Source organism: Pezoporus flaviventris, unplaced genomic scaffold (genome assembly GCF_033815535.1).
Source record: "Pezoporus flaviventris isolate CSIRO_AGI_PZ_B2104156 unplaced genomic scaffold, CSIRO_AGI_Pfla_v1 ptg000029l, whole genome shotgun sequence".
NCBI lineage: Eukaryota > Metazoa > Chordata > Aves > Psittaciformes > Psittacidae > Pezoporus > Pezoporus flaviventris.
This window is the reverse complement of record NW_026892577.1, coordinates 7,349,901-7,368,647: the sequence shown is the minus strand read 5'-3', so window position 1 is coordinate 7,368,647 and position 18,747 is coordinate 7,349,901. Positions and strand designations below refer to the sequence as shown.

Sequence of the window (18,747 nt, the reverse complement as noted above, 5' to 3'; positions counted from 1 at the left end):
CAAGTGAATGGAGGAGTGAAAGTTTCTCAGCTCCTGATGGAAGAGGCAGGCATGTCTCCCACACAACTTTGCCTCCCAAGTGTCTACTGGTAAAATAAAAGAAGATCAGGGTTATAAGAAACAAGTTTCACAGAGGCTTTCCAAAATGAATTTGCTCCTAAACCCGCTGTTTCATCTTATCACGGTATCAACCCTCTGGTCCTGCTGCTGAAACTGCACGGCTACAGTATTTGTACTGAAATAAGACTTCTTTGTCTCCTTGGCACGTCATGAAGTAGAAAGAAAAAGGACACTGATACATGTTTTTCTGACTTTGTGGCCGTTCTTAATGCTATAACAGAGCAGGAGCGGTGGCTGGAAGATGAAACTAGTTCACGCAAAGGGAGACCAAGTGTGTTAGCCTGACGTTACCCTCCTCCGGCAGGAAAGATTATCCCAGATAAGTGACAGCAGGGTAATGTTCAACAAATTAGCTTTACTGATGAGCCCTGAACTCTTGTCAGTATTAAAGCCTGCTAAGTTAAGCAGGCCCAGGCTTTATTATGAGGACTTGCCCTCTGATGCCAATGCAATATAACCTATTTTTTCTTACAGATGCCACGTAGGAGGGGCTCTGGGTCTTGTCCAAAGATCCTAACAGGCTTTTACCAATGGATTTTTACAGTGTACTGACAATGACTGGAGGTGAGTGGGTTTGGTGGTGCTGTGGGTTGGGGTACCCTTTGCTAAGCTCATTGCACAAGCACAGTCTTCGTTCTTTGCCTGCACCATGTCGAGGAGCATGGGGCAACTCAGCCCACAGCCAATGTTTCCGGGCACTGCTGCAACAGTGGTAATCCAGGCAAGCCCTGGACAGTCATGGCAGCACGGTGTCTAACAGTTCACATGCCTTTCTCATGTTCAGACACTTGTTTCCTCCCACTGCATACCCTCAGCCTCTCACAAATTCAGGCTTAGGAAACCAATGTGCTGTCAGTGCTTGTCAGTCCTCTGTCAAAGGGTGAGCAAGCATGGCAGCATTAAGGTTTACCAGCCAGCTCCTCCTCTCAGCAGCCAGGTGCTACTTGGTCATTTCACTGGGGTTTTCTCAGAGGGAGATAAGAATATATGTTTTCCAGACCGCCGTGGTGGTGGAGTCAGCCTGCTGCCGCATAAAGACCCCACTACAAAGTAGGATTCATGGACTGCAGTTCATGGGTGGGTTGTCACAGAAGTGTGGAATCAGGGTTGGAAAGGTAAGAAGCCCATCATCCAGCCTTTCTCATGAGGGCAGCCTCCTCTTTAGCACAAGCCTATATCACAGTGGGGTGATGAAGTATGGGAAGTCAGTGCGATGCCACCAGCCAGAGGTGATGGGAGAACCTGGGGAGAAAGGTACTAGCTGCTGGGGTTATTGGGTTGGGAGACTCAAAGGGACACTGCTGGGCAGCTGAAGCCTGGAATAAAGCTTTGCTTTAATGTGTTTTAATATGCTGAAGAATTGTTTTACAGTTAAAGTCTTGAAGTGACTTGGGAAGTGAGGTGCAGGAGCAAATCGCACATTCTTCTGACTCTCTTAGCCATTTATTAATGGGCATTTCTTTAAGGCACAGACAAAAGCAGTTTCTAAAAAGGAAAAACACACCTTAAATTTTTGCTGATATGTATTTGAAAACCATCTGGAGCAAGTGGAGTAATTGGTGTCAGATGTGAACTCTCCTGGGATGTCAGCAAAGGGATGGGAAATGTCGGTGCTCAGCTTTTACAGGTTGTCTGTGGGCTCCCAGCGCTTCTGAGGTACAAGAACAAAGATCAGCCTTTTCTTTGAGCTCCAGCATCTGCTGGAAGGGGCCTTAGAGATACAGTTCCCATGAGGAAGAGAATATTTGTCCTGTCATAATGTCAAAATCTCTTCCCTTCCTATTCCCAATTTGGCATGGTGCTTGCATATCTCCTTCCTCAGGGTACTTGCTAGGTTTCAGCTACCCACAGGGCAGATAGGGAGACAAGAAATCAAGATTTTTATTCTTGCCTCTGCCAGAATATTCCCATGACCTTGGGTGAACAGATTTCTGTGCAAGACTGAAATGATCATTCATGTAATGCAGGCAGTCATTCCCTATTTGAGAGCAATATGGGAAGTGTGTTTGGTTCACGTTCATAAGATTCAGACCTGAGCTGAATTAGCTTAGGCTGGTTAGGGGAATCTGAGGTTGAGGCTCGAGTTCAATCTGTTTGGTTCATTTTTGAGATTATTCTGGGGAGGCTGTTCAAAGTGAATAGACTTCCCAGCAGATAGGCTACAACGTAAAATAGCTATGCTTATTCTGGAGGAGTAACACCAATTATATATATACACACACATATATATACACACACACACATATATATACGCACACATACATATATATATATAAAATATATATATTAATTCTCCAGAAATATGTAGACTTCAGTGCAAAAGCTATTTTTAGTACAGAAAAGGCTCAAAAAGAAAATATCCCTGGAGAGAGCTGTGCTTTGTTCATTGAATATTGCTGTGTGTCTTTGCTTCTCAACTGCTAGCTGGAAAGGAGCACCAAACAAAAGGCTTTTTGTCGTGAAAATCACCCACCAACCTCTGCCAACTGTCAGTCAGAGAAACAATAAGTTTGAGAGCCAGATGTGCCACCCACCAAAAATGTATATGTGAGCTTGGGTTAAAGGATGGAGAAAGAAATTTGCTCTCAGCATAGTCCACCACAACAGTGCAAAATCAGCTCTGGCAGTACCGCTCCTTCCTCCCATCAAGGGGGTTGATGGGACCATCTGCCTTTCTCTGGGATCAAGTTTTCATGGGCACAGTTCCCATCAGCACCACAAAACGGAAATCATTTGTTCCCAGACCTGATTGCAACACAAGTTGTAATTGAGTCCTTGTCTGTTACAGCCTCAATTGGGCCATAGGCTAATTTAGGATGAACCAAGAATATAGCTGGGAACAAATATGACAGAGGAATGTCATAGGTTGAAACTAAATTTGGCCACAGCTCATAAATGAACAACTGAAATCGCAAATCCCCAGGCAGGCACAAAGGGTTTATGAGGCTGTTCTTGTTCACATGATGCAATCTAAAGGTTTAGTGCCACCAGGAGTAATGACTTTTCACCACTTCCTTTCTCCTTCCTGATGTCAGCTGGTACTTTTGGGGACTGAGGGGTCCCCAGTGACAGTGCACCCTATGTATATGTCAGCACAGCTTCAGATATGGGAGCTGAAATGATGGCAAATGCACTGGGTTGAGTTGAAGGTTCAGTTGAAGGGGACCATCCAAGAAGGCAGCTGATTGCTTTAGGTGTATCCTGAAATCATAGGAATAGTATATTTGATACTGGCTATTTCAGCCAGACTTCAAGCTATTCAAAACAGTTATCTGCCCAGCAAGCCCAAAGTTACAGTACCATGTGCTGAGTTTGCCTCAATGGACAAGCAAAGGGAGCAACCACCTTTAGGCACAGTGACAGCTACTACAGTAGAGCAGGTTTAACAGAGCATCAAGAGGGGCATCTCCAGTGGCTTTTCAGCATTTACCAAAGCAGTGGTAATTTGAAGTAGGAAAGGTGTTTCACAATAGAAGTAATTCACTTTTACCCTGAGGTAAACACGTATGCCATAAATAATGCTATAGGTATTAGGTAATCCTGGGGTATTTTTGTCTCTGGTGGCTGGTATACACTGAGCTCAGGATTCCTGCTATCCAGTAATTCCCAAATACTTTGTTTGGCATGTCAAATCACAGGCCTCCCTGCAAGGTGCTCAGCCTGGTGTCCTGTTGTAGGTGGCAGAGGGATGTGGTACAAGTGTAACAACACTGATTAGGTGTGTGAGTTACTTCTGTTTTGGTTTTTAACCAGGAGAGTTGTAAAGCTCCTTGTGAGTATGATGTGTATTCCCTTCCTGCTCTGCAGACTGTGCCTCTCTGCTGGGTACAGGTGGGACTGCTTAATGCAAAGTATTATCTCCCTGTGTGCCCTGGGTACTTTTTAGAATTCTTCTTATCCAAGACAGCATTCAGTTGTACTTTCACCATACATAGCCAGGGAGGAGTTGCTCATATAATCCCTGTCTCAAGGGCTGTGTTCAGAAGCCATGTACTTGGGCTGCAGCTCTAGCTGCATCATCTTTGGGTTTTATTCCATTACCCGTAGATATCAGATATATTCAAGTCCTCTCCTACTTTGCAGAAAACATTAATCAAAACAGTTATGTGGGGCTGAGCTGGCCATTGCCCAGAAATATTATATAAGAGCTGCACAGCTACTGACAAGAACAGAGCATCTCCATCAAGCCCATAGCCAGCTATGCTTACGTTTCCTCCCTCTCTGCCTCAAAAGAAGTCTCTCAATTTTTCCCGATGACGGAGCAATAATACGCTGCTCTTTACAAAGCCAAAAAACCTGCTCGTGTTCGACTATAGCACAGAAAGCTGCAAAGCAGGCTTTCAATAGATAATAATGCTTTAGTGCAGCTCCATACGCGACAGAAATTGTTTGAGGGAAGCAAGATGCCAGAATTAGAAATTCAGTGCCGGAAAACAGCATGCATTTCCTGTCACTGTGATGTTATTATGTAGAAAAGGCTGCTGCCAGGCCAGCTCTTCTGTATTTCGCTTTGCTAAATAGAGAGAATCTACCCAAATATCAGCCCTTTTCAGCACAGTGATCTTCTTAGTAACCTCGATTGGCCCTAACAGACTTAGTCTGTTGTAGCCTACTTGTAAATAGGTGTCTCCTAAATAACCTTCTGCCTGATTCCTGGTATGACACCAAATCATTCCTTCATTTGCCCTGTTGGTAACTCAAGCGATGATCTGGAGAGACTGGTAACTAAATGGGTGACAAGGAGAGATTTCCTGGCTCTCTTGGTGCTGCTGACCAGATTGACTCCTTATTCATGGCAAAATCAGGGGTACAGCACTTCTTGTCATCTAAAGGCACAAACTTGGACCCCTATCACAAGCCCTCCCATCTGTGTCCCCATTATCCTGGTTTATAACACAAAAATGATCCACTACTTTTCAGACTTGAAGCACTCTTTTGGAGGTAATTTCATCTTGCTTATCCTTGCACTGAGCTCAGTAACTTCTGGGGGGTTTTGGTTTGGTTGTTTTTAAAGCACATCCCTCAGAAATGCACCCTTGTTTTCCCTTAGAACACCCTGGGATGAAGAGTCCAGCCCTACCATGGTTAATGCGGGCACAAGTGATGCAGGAGTGACGCAGAAAGATCTGCAATTCAGCTGTCACCTTGTTTGTGCCTGTTGAAGCAGCTGTATCAAAGCTCATGTAACACTGGGGAGGGGGCAAGGCTTGTTGTCAGCATTTAGGTCTGAAAAACTGGAAATGATGGGTCCTGTCACACAGATTCCAAATTGAACTAAAATCCTTTCAAATTAAGACAAAAAACATCTACAAATCAAAAGGCCGAATTCTGAAACGTGTGATGGGTTATACCCAAGTGAGTAATGCCACGCCATTGCTTCCTGCCAGTCCAATGACTCTTCTGGATGGGGTGAGTCAGCCAAGGAGTGAAAGTTGAACTGTTACCTTGTCTCTCTGGAGAGAGGTTTGGCAAAAGCAGTCTTGTCCACATGCTGCAGTGAGGAAATTGTGGCCCTAGGGACAAGCTGGCCATTTCAGGTCACTCTCCCATGACTTGGCAGTTGGGAGCTGCATTTCCACACTGCCAGGAACTGCCTCTGCCCTTTGCACTGGCTGGCATCTGTGCCAGAAGCTTGGGGGTAAATGGCTGCAGTCTCTGCTTGGTTGTGAAACTTGCTATAGGACACTCTGAATTCAACTGGTTCTTATGCTGATGGACAGGGAACCCCATAGGTACAGGGCATCAGGCTCAAGCCTCTGAATCAAGTGATTAGAGTTATTTCTTTATGGTCTCAAAAGGCTGTTGTGTTTCCCTTCTAAAGAGGATGAGCTACTCATCTGAGAAGCAAATGCATGTCTTATTTTGACATGCATCTTTGCCTGCAGTCTTGCATCCAGTTTCTGGTGACCACTGAACCAAGGTGGATCAACTTGAAGCTGATATTTCTTTTCAGGGGTACAGAAGGCTCATGAGATCGTTTGATGCACTCAGGAGAGTGGAATAAGGGTCCCACTCCCACATTGCCTAAAATCAGGCATTCACAAATCCGTAATCTCAGGAACTCATTACTGGGATGTTTGTTACTTCACATCAGCCCAGCTTTACAGAACTGCCTGTGCTGACCTCCGCTGTGGTGTTTGCCACAAAGGAAAGATCTGCTGTCATGAAACTTCTGCCACTAAGTTTTAATGGCCTTTACCCACATGAGGCCAGAAGGAATTGTGCAGTGTACTGATTTGTTTATTTTGTGTGTGTAAATATATATTTCTATATCAATTTGTATATATAATATATATAATTAATCCCCAAATACTGTTGGCTCAACTAATCTTTTAGAAGTAAACTCTTCCACCCATGCAGAGTTTTTTATTTGCATCGTATCAGTGCTGGGGATCCCCAGTACGCACACAGTGTGTTGGATTGCAACTGATAAAGCAAATATCTGTTTTTATTATTCTGTGTGACGGATGCACAATGAGCTCTCACTAAAAAAGGTCAGCACTCAGGCACGTCACCTTACAGGTGGTTCTGTGACATTGCTAGTGCAGTTCAGTTTCTGGTTTCTTTTATGTCATCTTCTAGTGTTTCACATGAAAGTTCACGGCTGAGGTAAATGTACTCAGTGGGAACACTGAGCATGTGCTTTATCTAGCTGTGATGAATTACATTTCTCTAGAGTGCTGGGATTTATGCTTTGGGTTTGCATGGCAGCCCGTCGTCCCCTGAATATCTGGCTCCATCTTTCTGCCACCTCCCTTCTTGGTGCTGGCACTTGGGATGGGGAGAAGGATCAGCTTCTACCTGCCTGAAAACCTTTGTCAGGATTTTGGTTTACAGCTGGGTCAGCCAGCCTTCCTGGCGCTGCACCTAACCCTGTGATGACCGGTACCCAAACAAGAGAGCTGATGACTGTGCATGGCAAGGAGAAAGCAGACTCGGATTGCCTTAAACTGATCATGGAAACAAATTCTTTAGTGAAAGCTGCTAGTCTGTGTTAGCACTGGTTCTCCTTCCATGCGTGTGACAGCCATCATACCTCCCAGTGCTGCCTGGGTTTCCTGCTTGGATTTGTTTCCAGAGTCTTCCCTCTCCCTAAGGTCCAGCTTTGAGGTAGGTCAGGCCACATTAGGGAGCTGAACAGAGACTCCAGTTTTCATCTAAGTAAATCTATCTGGGGGATTTACATTGCACCCTTACCTCAAGTTTCACTTCTTGCTTCTCATTCAAGGGAACTACAGAGCCCGAAACAGAAGTTAGCTGAAGCCACAATAGCTCCCTTGTTATCTTTCTTCTTTTTGTAGCAAAGACACAAGAAACTCAGTTCCCAGGTTTTGCTGAACTTACTGGCCAACATAGTTTAGCAATCTTACCAAGCCAAGGCGTTTGATGGGACCAGAGCTGGGAGTGCATCCTTTGATGTTGGGTTGGTGGTGAGAGGTTTGTGCTTTTAGGGACAACTTCTGCCCCTGGTTTTGTGCTTCAGGTGCTGCTGTGTGTTTCTAAGCCAAGTTGGCTAGATGGCGCTGGAATATACTCGTGTCTTGGGAGGAAGAGGACTAGGTTAGGATCAAGTCAAAGGATAGATTTAGGGTGACACTGTTCTTTGGTGCAAACACGACTTCATGAGCCTTTCATGAAGAAACGGAGAGGGAATCTCTTCCTTTTGCTGTATCCTGCAAGCATTTATACTTCGGATAAGGTGACTGTGGGGCTCATGATCGCTCCAGGTGTCTTTGAGCTGGGGTCGGGGTCTGTTAACACGTTGGTACAGGATGTCCCTTACAGGGCCACCTGGTGGGGAAGGCTCTGCTTCTCTTAGTCTGAGAAATCCCAGTGACAATGAGCAATATGCCTTTGGTAAGACTGCTGTTTTCTTTGAAGAACCAGGAGGCACGATTTAGGGGAATTAGCAGTTACCTCACTCCTGACATAGAGAGTGTCTTGTAAGTGAAGTCTGAGCTCTGCGGTGTTCGCAGACTGCTAGCTGAGGTGGGAAATATTTCTTCTGTGGTTGCTTTTAGGAGAAGAGCACTGTTAAGGTGTGCTCACCAAGTGGAGCTGTAGGAAACTGTAGTAACGGTGTAGAGACTTCTAACCTCTGTTCTGAGGGTGTTGAATGGTTGTTTTAAAATACAGCCATGTTTTGTGTGGCCTTTGATTGTCTGACGAAAGTTGCAATGCCACCTGGCAGTTGAGCTCCAGCACTGGGTATCTGCGCTGGTCCCAGACACTCAGTGTAGAAGTCCTGTGTAGTTTGTGAGTGCTCTAGCTGGTCTCCTCCATCAGACAGCATCATGTAAGGCAACGTACTCCACTTGGGATCCTATAAAACCACGCAAAATGTGAGAGGGCCTCTAAAAATAAGTGCTTGCAAGGCATCTCAGTTTCTTTGCTTGTCACCAGTCATCCCTTCTGAATGCTCCTTTCTTCACCTATCTGAGATCTTGAAGTTCCTGTGGTCTGAGAACAGATTAAATCAACGTTTGAAGAACTTTGAGTCTTGGGCAGCTGCTTCTCAGTTGACCAAGGAGGGAGCTGAAGGCAGTCAATGAGCAGAACTGATTCTGGTCTGTATCCAGGTCATGGCAGCTCTGCTTTATTTCAACAGCCCTCTGCTACAAACAAGTTGCAGTCTCTAGGGCAAAAGACACCATTTCTGTCACTGTTATTAATAGTTGCTAGAGGATTTGGTGCAACATGCTTGGGACTTGAAAGCCTACAGCAATTAAGTGTTCATGTCCTAATGCTGGACTCCTAAGAGTGCTTTCTGGCACCTGCCTCATAGGAGCTGTGTGTCTTCAAAGGCTGAGTAAGTCAGACAGGAGAATAGCTAATTGGGCATGACTAGAAATAGCATGAAAAGCTTAGCAAAGGAAATGGCATTCCTCATGGGGATATCTATGAGGCAGCATTGCAAAGGAAGTGGTTGAAAGCCATGAAACTTGTGTCACTGCAGGGTGAGTTGAGCAAAGCGCTGAGGCAGGGAATGGTCATGGGCTGCTCACAGATGACCTTCAGGATTACAGTGCCCAAGTCCAGTGGCTGGGATCTTCCTTTGCAGAAGAAAACTGGGCGGAAATCCCTGCAGCTGAGCAGTCCCATGACATCCCCACCTTTTCAGTGGCATAGCAAGACTGGCAAGCAGAGGAATTCTCCAGAGTTTGGGTAGAGCTGAAGTCTATCTTCTCAGACCCTTCTGGACCCATCTGCTGGCTCTGCCCCAGTTCAGCCCACTCCCTTAGGGTCAGTTGTTAACCTCTACCGGCCTGTGCTCCTCCAGAAGACCGAGAGGCACACGCTGCTTTGTATATGGAATTCTCAGTCTCTGAGGGAAAGGCACTGCCCAGACCAACCATTGCAGTTCTCCCACCCCCAGTTATCCCACAGCTTCATTCCCACGTTGTAGCAGTGAAGAGGAAACAGTGAACTAGACCAAATGCATTGCTGTTATTTAGTCACTTCGGCCACTGACCTCCTCCTTCCAGACTTTTGTGGAAAGGTGGAATTTTCTGTAAGTCTCAGCTATTTGGTTCTAGCCTGAGAACCAAACAGATAAGCACACAGGCTGTGGGACCTGTATTTTGGGTAGGTGTGCTCTTTGTTTTGTCTGAGGGTCAGAGATTGCTTCTGAAATCAGTGCATACAATGAACCAGACAAGCTGAGTTTTTTTCCTTAGGGAAGTTTACCAGAATAATTATACTTTATGTTACACCAGTATTTCCACCCCATGTGAATGTTCTTATTTTGAAATAAGTGTGTCCAAACAGAGCTATACGGGTGTTCTTAGCAATATAATTATGCTAGTAAATTCTGAGTGGAGGGCAGCCTCTAGACACCGGTGTTATTTTGTAGGTGAAAAGCATTGTTACAGACAACCATCATCTTCCGATTGCCACCAATCTGGTGTTGACTTACATTGCTACTTATTTTCACACTCTCATTTTTTCAGACTCTTTTGGAGTCAACTTTAATTATTTCAGTACCTGAGAGCCTTTTCCCCCGCCTCCCCAGCGCACCTGAAACGCGCAGCTCTCATTTCCAGGTTGAACTGGATGACAAACACAAGTGCAATTTGAAAACCTGGCAGTTCTGAAAAGCCAGTGCAGAATGTCATTACACACAAACCCCTTCAGTACAACAAGTGGCTCTCCCCACCAGCCCAGTACCAGTGCACTTAGTGATTTAGGCTCAGTGTTATTGTCAGTATCTTTTGCAGATGGCAACAGCTTATGCCACGTGAGAGGGAAGGGAAATTTCCTAGCAGGCTGCCCTTATGTACAAGCTTAATAGAGACACCTTTAGAAGGGCTCTGTTGTTAATTAGAATCACAATTCACCCCGGGATATTGATGCAGGCTGTGCTTGCAATGTGTGCACAACCATGGCTCTCGGAAATGTGTTTGGCAGAGCAAACAAGAGACACGCGGCATCCTGTAATCCTCCACCTGAGGAGAAATCAATGGTGCTTTCCTTGAAGTGCTTACAAACATCAGCCAGGAAACCTCATGAAAGGAAAGAACAATAATTTAACAGGTTGTTATCTGTATTCCATCATGGCCCATTCAACTGGACACTGTACACATGAATTAGTACCCAGCATCCCTGGTCAAGGGTATGTCTGCACAGTCAATGATCCCTTGCCAAGGCTTAAGTGATGCTGAGATGGTCCTTGCTAATGCATCTAAATGGCTTCAGGAACCCAGCAACCCCCAGCTCTCCAGTAAGGCTGAGCTACCATATGAGTGTCTGTATCTGACCACGTAGGTGCTTCCTGTGATACAGGACGGGTTGTGCTGGCATCTGTGTGCATGCACATGCTGTGATGACTGCAGCCAGAAAAGACAAGCAAAGGATCTTTGGTTTTCTTCTAAGAAGCAAAAGCTTGCACAATCTGCTCGCAGTTGTCTCATTTCCCATCCATCCCACTTGGCAAATGCAAAGCCCTGGGCTTGGGACCTGGGCTGCATGCACATACAACTGGTTCCCAGCATCGTGCACATGCAACCATATCATTCTTGGCCTATTTTTAGTGAGAGGAGAGGCAGTTTCTAGCAAACCTGTAGCGTCAGATGTCTGCTGCTTAAAGTGTTGTGAAACAGAGATCTAAACAGAAGTTTCAGTTACCCAAAGCTTGGCTGCTTTTGTTTCTTCTCCAGTCACATTCACTGACCCGAAGGAAAGGTTGCCATTTCTCTTCACAATCTGGCCTTCCAAAAGGCACAGAAAGAGTTCCACTCCTCTAAATGGCATCGACCAAAGTCTACATCAAAGAAAGGAGCTTTTTAAAGGAGCCAGTAGGAAACACTAAGCAGAATTACTTAAATCTTACCCTACTCTTTGGCCCCTGTGGCCTTGGAGGGGACTGCTGGGTTTCATAGCCCTTGAAAGTCACAGTAGGAAGCACTTCTTTCCAGCAGAAGCCAGTGACTCCAATAAGAAGCTGTTGCACACTGGGCTCTTCTCAAGAGGGTAGATGCCTTTCTATAGCCCTGCCTTACCTAGACCAACAGAATAGTGGAAGATGGAGATGTGTGAGATGTATTCTTGATCCATCTTGTTGGGTATGGGTGACAGTACAACTCACTGCTGAGCCAGAGGTGTCCTTCTGCAGCACAGTGGCTCAGAGGCTCACATGAGGGACACAGGTGCCTGTTTCAGTGACTGCTTCAGGCCCTCAGATAGGGCTGGCAGAAGTGATAAGGCTGGAAAAGAAAGCATATTTTAGTCCAACTCCATATTGTGAATCCCGGGGTTCTTGTATCTGACCCAGTTGTGTGTCTGCTGAAGTCAAGATGGGCTCAAAGTGAAAGGCGAGAAGAGCTGTGAGGGGAGCCCACCACCTCAGCAATGGAAATGACAATAAACAATGGTTATTTCTTCCCTGTTACAGGTTTTGCAGGATGTCCTAATTACCTTGACATTATTAGTGCGGAAGTCGTGCTCTATCCACCCACTAAGTACAGGAAACATGCCCAGTGTGTAATTCTATCCTTCACCTCGCATGCCTCTGATGGGCTGGAGCCTGAAAGGAAACTGAGTAGCCTGGAAAGGTTAAGCAGAGACAGAGAGAAATTAACCCTTTCATTTTCATGCACCACCCATTATATTTGGAAAGTAGAGTTGGTGGGTGGAGTGCAGGGTGATGCCAAGGAGAGGTGGTTTCCCTTCCAGGCTTAGAGAAGTCTTGGAGTATAAGATCTGATGGTTTCAAGCCATCACAAGGGATGCTGTTTCACAGCCTCTCTTTCAGATATACTCAGTAAGCATGTGGAAATTTATTATGGTTTATTTGTTCTTTATTATCATGTAACCCAGGCTGAAACCAAGGTTGGAGGCTTATTGTGTCAAACTACAAAACTGGGAACAGAGACATTGCTCCAAGCAAAAAGTTTGCCATTGCAGACTGATTGTTTCCTCTCAGTGCCATGGTTGGAGTGGGTGTCCAGAGGAGCAGCAGCTCATGGAGCAGGGATGCTTTTCTGGGTATACTTAAGGGATAGATGCAGAGGTTCAGTGAGTGAGATGCTCAGATGTATTTCAGATGCTCAGATGTATCTGCACAGTGAAAGAATGGTAGAGTCTGGGTAGCTGCTAAAAGAGCAGGCACAGATGGAGAAGGGACTACGGAGGGGCACAGTACAAGAAGAGATGAATTATATAGGTGCAGATGTAATGTCTGAGTTTTGGAAAAGGAAGCAATAAGAAGGTATCTGTTAAGGCAAGGGAGGCCACAGATACCTCAGAAAACAAAGAAACTAAGTTAAACATGAAGTCTGAGTTAGCTTGAATGCATTTCAAACACTGCTCTAATTTGTATCTGTGGGACAACAAGGATTAAGTGGAGATAATCCCTTTATAATGGCTTAATCAGTACAGGTGAGTCAGTTAGCATTGGGATTATATAAGTGTAGAAATAATTGTTTAAGTAAGTCATAGCAAAGGGATGGGAAGAAATACTGGAGAGTGGAGCAAGACATACTCATAGAAACATTTATTCTTTATTATAGTCATTTGGCAAGAGGTAAGGCCAAGTCAGAATTGCACTGTCTTATTTGCAAAGTACACACGAGTCTCTGCACAAGAAGAAACGTATTGACCATGTTTATATTAACAGAATGAAAGGAGCTTTGCCTTTCACTGTTCATCCTTTATCATCTGTGACCCAATCATAGAATCATAGAATAGTTAGGAATAGTCAGATTTATAAATTTGGTGCATGTAGCTATGAAGTGTCTTTTAAAAAGGCATTCAAGTGCTCTGAAGCTTTCCATCTCCGAGGGGTCTGCAGGGGCAGAGATGCTTTTCATGTTTCATTCTGATTGCCATGGGAGGGACCTGCTACGCAGGAGGCCTGGCTTTTGCTCTCATTCGTTGTGTGTGTTTCCCATTCAGACACAAAAATCATGCTGCTTGAAATTACCCATCTGGCCTTTGTGATTCAGGACAAAGCCAGAAAAAAACAAGATCAGTTCTCCTCCCCTCCTTATTCAATCCCGGGTACTTGAAAATGATAGCGTTGAAAGCAGATTTTTACTTACATTTAACCACTTCTCTGTGAAAGATTTGCTGTAGTGAAGTAGGAAGGGAGGGAGGGGGAGAATGCAAATGCCCCAAAGCAGTATGAATCCTGAGAACTTCAGGACTGAAAACGTTATAACTGAGTTATTTGTGACTTGGTGGTTTTCTCAGCAGCATTTCCACAAAAGTAGGCATTAGGTTTACATGAAGCACTCTCTTTGAAATCACAGCTCGGATTGCATGTGGTGTTATGCTTTGTGGGTGGCTTCTTTGTTTGTTTGTTTCTGAAGGAAAAAATAGACAATTTTTCTTCATCCCACTTGAAAAGACTCGTGTTGGAAAATTCAGAACTTGAGAGGAAAAATGCAGCATTTCCGAGCTTCTGGAATTCCCTCTGTTATGTTTTCTGTACCTCTGCTCACAATGCAAGTGAGGATGCTTAGAAAAGCGGAGGAAGAAAGGGCCAAACTGGTTGCATCCCTTTTCTCATCCTTCAGTGCTGTTTCGAGGAACCTGCAGACTCAGCACCTCCAGATGATTCAGCTGACAACTTTATTTCTGCTTCCAAACTTGTTACTAAGGAAAGGGAAAATGCAGTTTTCTGCTTGCAGGCTTCTTCTAAGGACAACTGACTCATTTCGTAACATCTTTATTTGCATTCGGGATCAATTGCTCCTGTCATCAGGTGGCCCGCAGAACTGGAATAACAGGCTCCTTTCTGCCAGTTCCTTTTACTAACTTGACTGAAAGAGCTGCTGCGACTATGCCCTGGAGAAGCACAGGTCACATTTGTTTTCCTGCCTCTCCTTTCCAACAAAATGGGAATCATAGGAACAAGTGGTGAGGAAGTGGCGTGAGCAGGCTACATGGTGGCTTTTTGATGGCATTGCATGAGTGCCCTGGGATCATCCTCTAACTGACACCTCCGTGCTGGTGGAGGATGATGTGATGCAGGAATAGGAGCATGAAAGAGGAATGCAGGAGGTTTTGAAGGCTGATAATGCTTCCATGAAGCCTGGAGAGCAGGTGAAGTGGGTTCAACCAAAGACCAGGGAAATAGTGTTTTACAACCAAGTAACCAACTGACCAAGGAAGGATAGTTAGCAAAGCTGAACAAGAGTGAGGTGCACTGTGGCCCCACTCACACTGTGTTTTGACAGAGACTGGTTTCAATGTGTGTTTTTTGTTCTTTGCTTTTGGTCCCCTATTGTGGGGCTTGAGATGCCACATCTGAACACAGTCCAGTTAGGACACTTTAGCACACATCAAATGAAATTCCCCGCTTCCCTCCCATGAGCATCGCTGTGACATTTACAGCACTGAAGTAAATTGTTATTTTGGTTGAGCTTCCTCTGTACTTCCCTGGAACCCAGCAAAGGGAGGGAGCCTCTGTGTGCTGCGGAATGGAAAAGGATTATGAGAAGTATTTAACTTCCCTGTAAAGCCACAGGGTCAGATCAGCCCAGATTGTTATTAGTCACCTTGGGACCAGATCAGCACATAGCTGTTTTGGGAATCCACAAGGGATTTTCTTCCAACCCGCTCTTCCCTGCAGTGGTTAAGTCCTGCCTTGCTCAGGTCCTGCCAATGGAGCACTGGTTCCTTAAAGCCTGACACATAAACAAGAATTGTGAGATGTCACCACCTCACTTCCAGTATCTGAAGGGGGCCTGTAAGGATGCTGGGGAAGGATTCTTCATTAGGGACTGTAGTGATAGGACAAGGGGTAATGGGTTAAAACTTAAACAGGGGAAGTTTAGATTGTATATAAGGAAGAAATTCTTTATTGTGAGGGTGCTGAGGCACTGGAATGGGTTGCCCAAAGAAGGTGTGAATGCTTCATCCCTGGCAGCGTTCAACGCCAGGTTGGACAGAGCCTTGGGTGACATGGTTTAGTGTGAGGTGTACCTGCTCATGGCAGGGGGTTGAAACTGGGTGATCTTAAGGTCCTTTCCAATCCAAACCATTCTGTGATTCTATGTCACTAATTTCTTACCAAAACTAGACCCTCCCATCCATCTTCATGGCTGCCAAGTCCTTGAAAAGGTTGGAAAAAAATAACTGAGCCTTTACACGTGTTGGTATATTTACTAGCAATTTACTTCCTGAGAAGAAGCTCTGTGAGTATGCAGAGAGGTCATGCTGCTTCTCCTGGTTGGGGCCAGGGAGGGGAGGAAGGATTCCCCGTCACTGAATTTTCTCTTTCACTGCAATGTGCTGCGTTGTGTCATGGTCTTACCCTATGGACCTCTGAAGGACCAGATCCTGCCGAAGTTGGAGCATCTTGTTAAATTAGCACTTGAATAACAGCCTGGCCCTGGCCGTGGTGTAGGATGGGGGACAGAGGATGGCATGAGGCAGTGACAAAGCTGTTTTCTCTCTCCCTGCTGGGGGCTGGACCACAGAGCGCCAGGTTGGTCTGCATTGCAGCCCAGCAGCTTGATGGGTGCATGGGGCTGGTTTGGTTTAAACTGAGCAATGCAAAACCAAAAGCTATTGCTTCCCATCAAACTGCAGTCCCTCCCCTGAGACATCACCTTATCACCTCCATGGTGATGAACACCCCATGCCTCCTTGCCACAAGGCTGCCCACTTATGTTCTTCATTTGCAGGTGGAGCTAACTGATAGTGGAGCTAACAACATGCTTCTAATTTTCTCCTATTAATCAGTTCCTGCTTCCTCCCCCATCAGCTTTTCCTCTGTGGTCATCACTTTCCCCTCTCACTGTCCAGCCTAGTCCCAGCCCTCTGTTTATCAATGTTCTGCTATTATTAGGTGGCCCAGAAACGCATGCATGTTACAGCACTGGTGCTATGAGAGCTGCAGGGCACACTTTTCTGTATTGACATCCTTTCCATCTCTGCTGTGAACGCATACCAAACCATCAACCTTCCCTTTCACTGGTGCTTTCAATCTCCACTATTGGCAGGGCACAAAGATCCTCTTTCTCCATGCTTTTCACCACTCCCTTTTCTCTGCCATTAGGAGAGATGGTGTTGGCTTAGCAGGGAGGGTGTTGGATGGATGGACTCAGAGTAGGCTGAGCTGGCTTTTGAGTACACTGGCTCCAAAGCAGGCAACTAGAAATGATTGTGATTGGCATGTTACGCTGGCTGCCCTAAAGGTGGCCTAATCCCATAGGGCTCAGGAGTGTGGAGGAGAACCAGGAAGCCTTGATTAAATTGTCACAGAGGTAGAGATATTTTCAGCAGTAGTAGTAGTTCTTTTTTTATACAAGGCACACATAATAATGTAACCTGTTTCCTTGCTAGTGGTAGTAAGGATGGCTGAGATCAGAATAACTATGTTTAAATAGAACATATGGCCACTTATATAGCAGAGCATGGTCCTGTTGCCCTTCTGTTTCACCCACTCTACTGAATGTTGCTCTTCTCACCCAGTTTGGGCTGGCCATGCTGGGCTGTTCTTTAGGCAGGTTGTTAAAATCTCCCCTTCCAGCCTTATCTAGCTGGGAGGTTGCTGTCATGCATGACCTTGGCTATTGAAGCTGGGCTGCTGCCTATGCAGGCATCACCAGCCTGGTTGTTTTGCGTTATTGTTTTTCATAGGCTTTTCCGATCCAGTTCTGTTCCAAAGTACACCTATGGGGAAAGTATTTGCAGTTGGGGCTTTCCTCAGTTAGGGGTGTTTCACAGAGCAGGTCATACTTCTTCAGTTGAAAAGCAGAAGATGATTGTGATGATTGTTTGTTTCTCAATTGACAAGTCCATGGATGTAGCTCTGGAAAGAGGCTTGACAAAACATCACACACATCATAAAATGTTTCTCAGCAAGATGCAAATCTTTCTTCCTTGTCGTTGTTAAAGTCCTGCCATAACCACATGGGCACGCAGGCACTTGGATCCAGTGTAAAACTGTTCTCTCCATGCCAGCACTAGTTCTGGTGCAGCCCCACGGCCATGGACATGGGAAGGCTGAAAGAGGGAACCAGGGAAAGGGCAGGCACTGCCAGTCTTACTTCAGCTTGGATATCTGCAGCTTCAAGTGGTTGTTCCCTCAATAGAGCATAAAGGTGTTGCTCTTGCCATAGAATCATAGAACAGAATCATAGAGTAGTTTAGGTTGGAAAGGACCTTAAGATCATCCAGTTCCAACCCCGCTGCCATAGGCAGGGACACCTCACACTAAACCATCTCACCCAAGGCTCTGTCCAGCCTGGCCTTGAACACAGTGACAGTGATGGAGCATTCACAACTTCCTTGGGCCACCCATTCCAGTGCCATGGTGAAAGGCATTTTAGCAGCTACTCATCACCTGAGAGAAAATCCTCCCCCCCCCCCCCCCCCCCCCCCCAGTCCTGGTCCTTGTCACCTTCTCCAACCATGTACAACAGCGCTGGTGCTCTTTGAATGTGCTTTGGATGAGCTGGTTAAATTTGTTATGCTACAAAATATCTGCTCATCCCTTTTATTTTATAAGTTTTGGTGGGTTTTATTTCACATTTGTCTGATCTGTGTGTTTTGCAAGGCTAGCAAGCTGGTTCAGCTGGAACATATGGCTGGGCACTGAGGCTGCAGGAGGTGGCAGAGAGGATCAGGATCCTTTCTGTTTGGGCTCCCCCCACATTGTAGGGCCCCACATGATGTTCATGCCCATGCCTCTCCCCAGCTGGGTGGGTGACCAGCTCTGTGCTCCTGCAGCTGTGAGGCTGGGGGTCCCTGTGTGAGCCAAGTGACAACTGATTTGGGTAGGTGGCCTACCAGGGTTTCTTTATGCTTTGCGAATCCTGCCTCTGACAGCAACTAGTGAGTGTATAGTGTGTGCTGGCATCTGCTCTACCAAGTCTGGGGTCTGTGACCCCCAGAGAGCTCAATGACAGATATTGGCCCGTGCTCTGTTCCCCATAAGCCTGTTGATGCTGCCTTTGGTCATGGTGAACAAGCACTGCCTGGGACACTGAAACCCTTCCTGTAGACCTCCAAGAATCACAGTGACCCAAAGTAACATCATTTTTCTCAGACACACATGTCACACTCATCTCATCTTCCCTCTTATGTCCATCCCCACAGCCTTCCATGCACATGTGGCTGCTGCAGTCCTCTTGTCCTGGTGTGGGTCCAGGATGGGGCAGCAAGCATGCTCTGTGG

The 18,747-nt window shown here is 45.8% G+C and overlaps 1 long non-coding RNA gene across 1 annotated transcript; it reads left to right on the top strand.

Annotated features, from left to right (window-relative positions):
- Positions 1 to 607: 607 nt before the first annotated feature.
- Positions 608 to 5,545, top strand: LOC133272428 (uncharacterized). The gene is made up of 2 exons (XR_009744414.1): positions 608 to 684; positions 5,171 to 5,545. It is a non-coding gene; the product is annotated as an uncharacterized LOC133272428 (long non-coding RNA).
- The last annotated feature ends 13,202 nt before the right edge of the window (positions 5,546 to 18,747 follow it).